An 11698-nucleotide genomic window follows, 5' to 3' on the forward strand; every position below is an offset into this window, starting at 1 on the left:
ATACCATGATGAGGACAATTCTTGATCATCATATTAAACCTCTCGAATGCTTCATGAAACATTTCACCCGATTGTTGTTGGAAAGATCTCAAACTTCGTCTCGCATCATTTGTCTTTTGGGCCGTGTAAAACTCTTCTAAGAACCTTTGTTGCATCTCGGCCCAAGTATAAATTGATGCGGATGGCAATGTATAAAACCATCTTTTTGCCTTGTCCTCCAACGAGAATTGAAATAAAACCAATTTCACTTCATCCAGTGTAAAACCTTGACCCCCTATCGTATTGCAAATAGAGTCATATGCCTCCAAATGAAAATAGGGTTCTTCCGTTGCAAGACCCTTGTACTTTGGTAAACTTTGAAGTGCATTAGTTCTCACCTCAAACATTCTTCCATTTTGGTTTTGAGGAATAACCACCGGAGATGGGTTGTTGGTGATGATCGGTCTAAAATGAGCTTCAATTCCCCTAACCATCTCCCTTGCATGCCTTCTTGGTACCCCCAATGGTACTCTTGGTTGACCCATTTGTCGGTAAACGGGCCTTTGTTGCATGTTTTGTTGAAATTGCGGTTGGGGATTTGGTTGTTGAAACTGAGTTTGTTGAAATTGCAGTTGTTGTGGAACTTGTTGCAATGGTTGTGGTTGTTGTACTTGATTGACATTCGGTCCACCCCATTGTTGTACTTGTTGCGGTTGAAGATCGGATCCATACCCAAACTGCCATTGAATCCTCAACTGATTCCCATCAACCCCACTTGAATATCCTTCTTTGAACTCTTCATATCCTTCATTTCCAACACCATACCATGGCCCACCAAACAAATGCGGGTCCGATCTTTGACCCGGTGAAGTATGAACTATGGGTGGGTCTTGGGTAAATGTGTATGGTTGTTGATAAGGTGGATTTCGTTGAGATTGGAAGGATGATTGTTGTGGTGAGTTTGATGATTGCCCTTGAATAGGCATGAAGTTTGTTAAGGGTGGGAGGTTAACTGGTGGCTGAAAGCTAAACGCAACTAAAGTGGGTTCACTTGTGGAATTGGTGGTGGTAATGGGTACAGTAGATGGTTGGTTTTGTGAATTAATTGGTGGTGGCATCGGCGGTACAGTTTGTTCCGAAGCCATGATTGTGTTATCAGTTGTTCGACTTCTTGTGCTTGGCGACCCGATAACTTTGTTTTCCCTCTGTAGAATCCGGTTCTGACGAAAAGTTCTCTCGATTTCAAGATCAAACGCTAACGGTGATGAAGACCGAGAGCGTCTTGTATGCATATACCTGTAAGTACCTGCACACTAGCACAACCCGCGTAAAACTGACAATAAACAACTAAACAAAAACTACAAAAATAACACACGTTGCGCACTACTCCCCGGCAACGGCACCAAAATTTGACACAAGGTCGAAGACTCGCGCAAAAATAAACCAAATACAACTAATTAGATAGTGGTAAATGGGTGTCGAACACGAAGAGTTTGTGGAATATGTGTTACCAAGTAGTTTTAAAGATTAACTAAATTTAAACTAAATGCAGAAAATGAAATTTCAAAGTTTTGGTTGTTTTGTTTGATTAACGAAAATTAACTAAAACACTTAACACGGTTTTTCAATCAAAGATCAGCAAATATAGTTTTTAAAAGATTGTGTTTGCGATTCAAAAAGGGGTAGCGGCGCAGATTGTTGCCTTCTTGCCTTCTGTTTCGATGTAATCCAATAAACAATTAATACGATTAGTAGTTAATTTGTCACCAAAAAAAAAGATGAGACAATATGCTCTCCCTCGGTTTCAGGTTTCAATGAATGTTAATGTAAACGTTTAATCTGAGACGAACTATAAATCATAATTCATGAATATGCAAATAATTGTGATAATATTGAGGACTAAGTACTTGGATTACAATTGCAAGGTTATCACTCAAAAATCAATTAGATTATCCTACCCTGAATTCCACCTGATTAATCCCGATTGCCTATAGCACCAAGAACTGACGGTTTAGAACACGAATTAAACAAACTAACAACTTATCAATCAATACATAGACATCATAATTATGAAATCAATAATACTAAAGTACCATCTCAGCAATCGCATAAACATTCAATTAACAAACCATACGAAACCTTACAATCCGAGGGAAAACACAAAGGAATTTAGCCGAGCATGATTCGGGTCATCATCCCTTCGATTACAATGTGCATATGAATCAAAAACAAGTCTCCAATGTTTAAACACCTCAAAATTGAGTTATAGCTCCTCCAAATCGCCTCTCAAGTCTCTCCAAAACGAAAACTATGAAAAAGATTCCCAAAAGTCATCCCAAAACGGCCTTAAAAGGCAGTTACAATTTCTGCGTCAGGGTCCACCGTAAGCTATGGTGGCCACCGTAGCTTACGGAGGCTTTGAAAGCCACTACACCAGCATCAATCTTTTTACGCTAGGCCACTACGCTGGAACCCTACCGTAGCTTACGGTGGCTACCGTAAGCTACAGTAACCTCAGCTCCAACTTCCTTGATTCTTTGTTGACTTGTTGACTTCCATCACCAACTCTCGAGTTCTTTTATCCTTTCCATCATAGCTCACTTGAATCGCCATTTTTAGCCCTCATACCTACAAATGCACAACAAAGTGTAGTAATCCAAATTCGTGAAATTAAACATAAACGCACACGTTTTAACGAGAAATACTACACTTAAGGGTAGTGCTACAATCCACCCGTCAGCGGATGACGAGGTATTTTCTAGCTAGTAACCAACGTATAACTACCTTTACTCCTTTATAATAAATATTAACAAACGCTTTTGCGTTTGTTGTAGACCGGTTCAGAATTGGAGGTTGACGAGTTGGATGTTCGATTTTGTGTTCCTATTTTTGCTTATTCCGCTCTTCAAGTAACCCCGATGGTAAGTAGGCGTCACTAATAGTGTCAAATAAATTCTATGTCCTACGGCGTTATATAATCCCCCATTTTGTTGGCAGCCTATAGTCGCGGAAAAACCAAAAAGAAAATGCAAGTTGGCTAGGGCGTTACTATCACCATATGAACCGATTAGAAGTGGTTTGAAGAAAAGGGTCAGGGTAAATCGAGATGACAACGAGTTTTCAGAAGATCTCATCAATGAATATGCCAAAAAACAAAATTTATTTACTTACACTTCCATTGAACCGTGCTTGTCCCTGAACTTTGAATTATGGGGGAGACTGATCGGGACACAATAAGGTGGTTGGTTGGATACAATGGTAAGTAGCCATAAACGTGATGGTAAATAGATATTATGAACATTCAAATAATAAAATTCTTAATTTATTAATACGAGTCGGTTTTTATTGTTGAATAGCATTTGAAGCTATGGATTTACATGTTGCTACTTGAAATAGTGCCGAGATCGAACTGGACCATCTTGTCACCGGAATGGTTGATTGTGTTAAAGGAATTCCATACCATGCAATCTAAATATGTGGATGGAACAATGCATCCATTCCCAACTTTTGAAGGTGTTGAGAAAGTAAGGAATCCATATACTTTGTGTTAGACTGTTAGGGTCCCTTTGTGTTATGCTTTATATGATGCGTTTTATCATGCCAGTTTTACATTCCTATCAACATCCCTCATAAACATTGGATACTTGTTTGTGTTGATATGAATGCTTGGTCGTTGACTATATATGACAGGTGAGATGAGTGCCTGGTTTTTAAAGTAACCAATAATTTAGTTGACTAACACTAGTTACTTTATGTTGGGTTAACAGTCTCCAGAGATACGTTGACAACGAAAGAGATGAATGTTGTCGCTTTCTGGACGCAAATTTCCCAGCTTGGATTGCAAGTAATGGATACAAGATGGGGAAAAATATAGGGAACCGCCTTTTAAGAGGATTTGTCCATCAAAGGTACCTATCCAAGCTCCAACTTTAAGCGAATGTGGTGTGTGGGTTTGCTTGTTTCTTGATCGTTTAACAGTAACGCCCGTAAATTCCGGTTTTAAGAATTAAAGCTTGTAGAGTATGTATAATTCTCGGGATTTATCCGACGTTTCTCGGAAGCCTTTACGTCATCCCGGTACGTCTAATCGCTTAACATTTCTTCCAAGTTGCATTATTATTAAATTTTCGGGGGCTAGAATGAAAATGTTTTATGTTATAACATTAATAAAAATAAATAAATAAACCCTAGTAGCAGCCTGTCCGATCGGCCAAGAAGACCAGCTCCCTCCCTTCCTTGCTTCGACTTTTTGATCGATTCCAAGCTCCTAGAAGTAATTCAAGGTATGTACTACAATCCCCAACACTCTTTTTGTTCACCCCTAATCTTTTTGATGCTCAATTTTGCCGAACTTTTCGTTGGACAGATTTTCGGCCAAGGTGTAATTGACCCACTTCCCGTGGATAAAAATTAGAGTTTCTGGTGTAGAAAGATCCCCAGGTATGGCATTTACATCATATTAAAATTTCGTGGTCATTGGAGGTGTTTAGGTTGGTCAATCGATTTTAGTTTGAAAACTAGGGTTTATCGGTTGTAGATTTGCAAATTGTTGAGTTTGATGCGTTAATTGATCGGGTGACCGACCGAATCAGTTCATACAGCCCTAGGGGGGTTTAAGGGCTGTGGAAAATTATTTTTTTGATGCTCGGGGCTGTTTTGGTTAGTGCTTTGTCAATCGAGTCGGCGGTGAGCAAATTTTCGTTTAAATGTTAAAGTGAGAGTTGTAAAAAGGAACCGTCAACCCTATCAACTCGGGTGACATAATCTTGATGAATGAAAAGATTTAAAATGGAATTTGGTCCATTTGGGGCTGATTCATTTAACAAATGGTTTTAAGGTTTATTACACGTGTATCCGACCCGATTTGATTACCCTTAGGCCTTGGGCCAAGTTGTTGGGCCTTGTGCCAAGTGTTGGGCCTTGGGCCAAGTTGTTGGGCCTTGGACCAAAGTGTTGGGCTTGAACGGCCCATTAGGCAAGAGTGTTCTTACGGTCTAGTTTAGTAACGCGTTGTGTATAATTTACAGGCCCTTGCTTGTGATTGTGCACTTAGGGATTTCCTAGCTCGTTGCAGGTGTTCGATTGATTTCAGGGGAGTTCATGATGCTCTTTTTACTCTTTTTACTTTTGGGCTAGCATGCACGCCTAAGTGTTTTCTTACACGATGAAATGTTTTAAACGAATTTATATAGGCTTGCTAGTATATGGTAGGCCTTGGGATGTTATATATATATATATATATATATATATATATATACATTATTGCTTGGCCTATATTTGGCGATATTGTAGTCGTTTCGACTACTGATATTGTGTATGCCTACTTTGTGTTTGCATGCACTGATGTTACGTGTTTGGGTCGTACGTTTGCTCAACCCTGATGTTATACGTGGATGTTATATATATATATATATATATATATATATATATATATACTGTTATATATATAGGGATGTAATTGAAAGGATGTTTACATATACATTTTGTATATGTATGTATGAGGATGTTTAGTTTTCGGTAATGATGATTTGATGGATGCACCCTTTTACTTTTTAAACTTTTGGTATGACTATCACAATTATTACTATTGATATCATTTACTTAAAACTTGAACTCACTCAGCTCAAGCTGACTTTGTGTGCATGTTAGTGTGAGTTTCAGGTTAGGAAAAGGATGCCTTATCGCTTGGACGTGCACGAAGCTACTTGGACGGTGAAGGGCATATGGGAATTGAAGATTATGTTATTAAACATTTATTTTAAAAAGTTTTTATTTAAAGATAATTATATTGATTTTGGGCAAAATGCCTGGGTTTTGGGAACTCATTTACTTATTTACGTTTTCCGCCGAATTATACTTTGTGATGCTTATTTTAATGAAAAGAATTGTTTTTAAGTTTAATTATTTTAAAAGTGTTACGAATGATTACCAACTGTGGGGTTCCCGGGGTTCGGGGCCTTACATTAACAAGAGGTGAGGACGTATATCGAACGGATGAGCATAATCCTAAGGTTACGGCTGAGGTGGTAATGGAATTTCGCTGGAAGTTTGCACACATGCTGTTTGAAAACAAGGTAAAGCAGTTTGAACAGCCGAAAAGGCCGGAATTTAATAACGTCGACCAACCTACGACCACGACTTTAGGCCAGGATTAGATTTAGGATATCCTTGGTTGGGATGTATATTATGTCTATTAAGTAGCATTTAAAATTAGATGTATACTATTTGTTTTGCTGGGTATGGTATGGTATGGTTCGTTTGTACTAACCGGTTTTCCCAACATGATACACCCATAACCATGCATGGAAACAAAATACATGCATGCACACCACCTTGATATATAAGGACATATTCCCATGCATGCAACCAAACCCTTAAAAAAAGATAACTAAGCATCCAAAATATAATTACAACCATTTTTGAACCATAATACTACCTGATACGTGTTTCAAAATACAACCACCAAAAAAACCATAAACCATTTGAACAACCATCCATAACATAACCATTTGAACAACCCAAAAAAACAAACACGACGTCACTAATCGTGTTAACTCTTCACCATAACTTGAATCAGAAAGCGTTTAAATCAACGGTCATTGCCTGAGATTGGGTCGCGTCGGTCTCATGAAAACTGCTACCCACGTTAGATGTCCTTGCCTTCTTCCTTGATCGGAGCACCTGAGATTCTAGTGGTTGTTTACACTTTCCAGTTTTGTGACTAGTTGCATGACATCGGGTACAAAAACTCGGACCCGTTACCTCACCACGAGACGGGATGTGTTTATTTTCCCGTGGTCAACCCGCTTGTCTTTTCTCCATAAGTGGTGGTAGTAAAGGTACATGATTTTCCGGCACCACCCATTCAGATTCATTTGGTAGCGGATTTAGGTAGATACAACAAATTCTTTGGTATAGTAATCCATTGCCAGGTGACTACAATCTCGCTGCTTCATGAATCTGCAAACTGAGATTACATGCCCACATGGTAACCTTGAGACCTGCCATTTGCGACATTCACGTGTTCGATTCAACAAATCAACAACGCATCGTCTGCCATCGTCGTCCACATTGTAATGATATTCGTCTATGCCCGTTACCTTCCACGACCGAGATTTTTCCATTTTCCGTATTGTTCTACTTTGAGCCCATTTTGAGAGTGAGTGAGTCCATTTTTCTGTTATAATGATTGCCGTTAACTCATATTTCTAGTGGTTGTAGCTATATTAAATACATAAAACAAAGGTTACCTACGTCTTGTCTCCTTTCAAAAAACCATCTTCTTTGTAGTTCCACAAAGTAGTCCATTAGTTTGGTAACTTAATATTTTCTTTCCTGTAAAGACAAAGCGTTTACAGATTCCGTACTATTTGAAGTCATTATATTATACCTACAAACAGGACAATAGAATCTAGCCCACTTTCTGAAACCGATCTTCGTAAGGGTATCCTTCACAGACGGCTGGTTTGAACAAAGTAAGTTAAAACTTCGCTTAAAATCAGATCTCCTATAAGCTTTTCATGTTGCCCAATATATTCGTTGTTGAGTTTTGCCACGTAACCTTAGGTTGACCATCAAATTCCTACAGCAAAAACCTTGATACGCAAGGGGAAATGCCTACATTATGCCTAACTCAATTGATTTTGCTCGATCAGAAATTATAGCTAGGTTGGGATGATCACCTACACATTCTCTGAGTCTACTTAAAAACCACGTCCATGAGTCACTACTTTTACTCTTACCTACACCGAATGCAGTCGGGAATATTTTGTTGTTACCATCCATACCAACGGCCAGAAACATTGTCCCTTTGAAGCTACCTTTTAGGTGTGCCCCGTCAATAATAATCACAGGCCGCAAACACCTAACAAAACTTCGAATCTGAAATGAATAGCTAAACAATGAGTCTGTTAACATAAGAAAAACTTGTGAATTATACTAATAAAAATCACTTACAGCGGAGCCAATGGCAACAAATGACATCTCAAAATGGTTTGAGCCATCTCTGAGGATATGTGTACGAGTTCCTGGATTGGCTAATTCTAAATTGTGATAATAAATTGGAAGTCTTCCAAATGATTCGTCAGAGGTACCAACAAGCAAAGATTCATCGTAAACTTTTCCTGCCCAAGCTTGTTTGTCAGCCATGAATCTTTCATTTAATATGTTCACAATATCTTTCCCTTTAATGTTATGTTAGTTGTCCTTAACCAAGTCATTAATGCAATGTGCAACCACCTTTCTGTTAGCATTGCGATGATGAGGATGAACGAAGTCTTGGAGCATGTATGGACTTCACTTAAAGACGTTACATAAAATGCGTCTGAATCTTTTACGTTACGTGACCGCAAACTCCATTGACAATCTTCAGATATGCAACGTACTTCAAGTTGTTGCTTATTAGATTGGGAAGTGATGAACTCAAAGCCCTAGGCTATTTCCATCGTTCCTAACTCCAATTGTAACTCTTCTTTATTCACAAACAACTTGCTTAAAATAGGATTTGTCGACATCATACTCTCTTTGAGTTTTTCTCTTTCCTTAGGCATGGAAGGACTGTCAACTTCAACTAGGGTTAACCCAACATTTAAATCAAGAGACTGTCTGCTTTCGATCGACACACTAGGGCTAAAATCACCGAAATCGTAACTTGGTTTATTCAAATCTGGTAATAACTCTATCGGTTGGGAATTCAGATCAGGGATCGGTAGCTTTTCGGACATCGAACCCTCAACATTTTGTGTTGACATACGATAACAAGATTCTCCAACCACATACAAGTAGACAACTTCAGAATTGTTAGTTTTCTGAATTCGTTTTAAAAAGAGACTTAGATCATACTCATCATCTATATCAACAGGATAGACGTAAGACGACATCTTGTATGATAGTTGATATACATGACCTAACTTAAAACGACATTGAATGAACTCAATCAACTTACTATAACTTACGTCTGACGTTAGACTAAAACCACCCCGTTTACAACTTACAGGAACATACTCCAGGCTACATTTGCCACCATAACAGACAACAACGTTATCAAACTCCACTGAAACAACACACAATGAAACACGTGTCGTCTACAAATTACGGAAGGCAAGTGACTGTTAATTACTTACTAAAGAAATAATCCAACAAACAAGTTTTACCTCTAATCCGTTGATGGCAACATCATTAAAATTAATTACATCAAATCCTACAACAAAACCATCGACGGAACTATATGAACTGGGTCCCACCAACTACTTTAACCTAAAACCGATCGGATTTCCATTAGGGTCCACCAAACTAAGTTTCTCCACATAAACATCGATGGAGATCAATTAGATATTCAAACTATCGGCCACCATCAGATACACCCTAAACCTATCGGTCCATAATAAAATTACCCTAATATTATCGGATCTGACAGTGGTTAGGTAGCTTGGCTCCATCAACTAGTCGACGGAGATTTAATTTAAACTTAACCTATCGATCCACCCTAAATCTATCGTTTACCATAGCTTACAACCGAAAACAAAGTAGTCTGACAACTGATTATGTAACGAGATGGGGTCCAGCTAGCAAGTAACATTCAATCCAAAATCATTGGGATAGATGTTTTTGCCTTACAAATTATCGTTGACGACAATTTTCAACCCAAGTGCTTTTGAAAAACATGAATTATGCCACAAAACCTTCGGCTCTTTTTATTGTCTGTCTTTTGTATTTTTTTTATGTCTTCTTCTTTTGAAAAACATGGTCACAAACACAAGGGAACATGCTGTGAAGAATATTACTCAAACATGCATTTTTCTTACCAAACTTTATGGGAAGCCATGCTCAACACAAGACCGTCTAGGAAGCCACACTACTCACATTATCAGTTATCGATAACATTCGCGTTGGAATAGGTGATCTCGGAATAGGGGGGAAATGCCCCCAAGGGGGTGGTGGTCAGGCTCAGGATGCCGAGAGCCTCCCCAAGGAGGGGGTGGTGAGGCACAGCTGACCACACTGACGCTTACCAGGAAACAGGCCGGTAAACAGAAGGAACAAAAGGAGGCAACCATCGACCTCCTAGAGTTATGCGGACCACCCGACCGTAATTAGATTAAGTTTACTGTTTGTGTTTTTTTGTATGTAATTGTAATTTTGAAATAAATGCTATTATTTTACTCTGTGTTAGTTTGTATGAATGCGATAAACGAAACATAGACACATCCCCTATTTTAATCAACTACAAACATGTAAAGAAAGAAAAACATAGCACAAGATAACGTTAAACATGGTCTAGTTTATTGAACTCAACATTAAAACAGACAAACATTCTAAACAAATACATAGCACAACGTAATACAAATCAGCTACACTCCCTATTTCCAGTGACAATCATCATTTGACCATTCTGAGTCCGAATCATGCTCGCCTTCATATGGATCATGGTAATAATCAACATCCAAATAGTCCATTGTATAATCCCAAGCATATTTCAATGCCTCAGGGTCATAATCCCGCTCCGACTCCAAATCAAACTCTTCGTTAGGTTTTAAGACTACATCCTCTTGCACTACACAGGCCACTAGTTCATCTTCTTGCAATTGATAAACTTCATTCCCTGCATCACCTACCGGACCCACTTCCTTGTTAACCTTGACCACATGATCTTCTTCTTGTTCAACCTTACCCACATGACTCGCCTCCTAGTCATCCTTACCCAAAAGTTCTTGAACTTTAACAACTTCTAGATGGTTGTGACAACGTTGTGTAACATAAAATACAACACATGTAAATAGATTGAACTAAACAACTACAAATACCATTAGAAAAGTCAACTGTTAAATGTTTTCAAAGTTCACCTAAAAACAACACAACAACCCTAACCCGTAAAAACGTAAACAATGAAAAACATCCAACTAATTCCTAATGCAATCTTCAATTTGGTGACTTCCTTCGATTTGATTCTTGCATACTCATCTTTCTTGTTCATACTCCTCACCAAAGCAGGAATACTTTCACAGCTGGGACAATTAGGAGTATCCGCCCACCTTAACCATCCACAAGAACCATTCTGTAACGAAGAACAATAATCAACCAACCTAACCTTAATAAACTTGTTTCTTTGACAATTCTCTTCATACTAACTGACATTTTTCAAAACTACCCTAAAATTCAAACGACTATATTCACAGTTAAGGTGAATACAACTTATTTGATTCATCACTGAAAATTAATCTAATAACTGATTTAAATGTTTTCCAATAGTTAACGACTATTTTAAACAACTTAAACAGCCCTATTCAAAAATAAAAACAACTTACATAGTTAAGGTGACTACAACTTAAACAACACGATTCAAAAACAATCAACCAACCTAACCTTAGACAACTCAAACGACTATATTGACAGTTTAGGTGAATACAATTGAAACAACCCGATTCAAAAATAAAAACAAACTGGACATTTTAAACACTTACACAGCACAAGAATCTTCGGCCGGGGTTGGCATCTGTCTGGGATGTACGATAGCACGTAGCTGCACCACATGAGCAAAACAAATCTGATGCACCAGCACCACCCTGTGACCTTGATTTCGCCGAAGACGACGACAATAACTGAGACATTTTGTCGGCAATAAAAGTTGAGAGTTACCAACGGCTCCAACCCAATCAAAGACAAAGATGAGGACTCAGACAATTTGGGCCGGGAAAGTAAATCAATCAACTGTTTAGTACCT

The 11698-nt window shown here is 38.4% G+C and overlaps 1 pseudogene; it reads left to right on the top strand.

Annotated features, from left to right (window-relative positions):
* LOC143545467 (small nucleolar RNA R71) lies at positions 1–101 on the top strand (annotated as a pseudogene).
* The last annotated feature ends 11597 nt before the right edge of the window (positions 102–11698 follow it).

Source organism: Bidens hawaiensis, unplaced genomic scaffold (genome assembly GCF_021521415.1).
Source record: "Bidens hawaiensis isolate Kalapana, Puna unplaced genomic scaffold, B.hawaiensis_p1.1 tig00013977_1, whole genome shotgun sequence".
NCBI classification, from domain to species: domain Eukaryota; kingdom Viridiplantae; phylum Streptophyta; class Magnoliopsida; order Asterales; family Asteraceae; genus Bidens; species Bidens hawaiensis.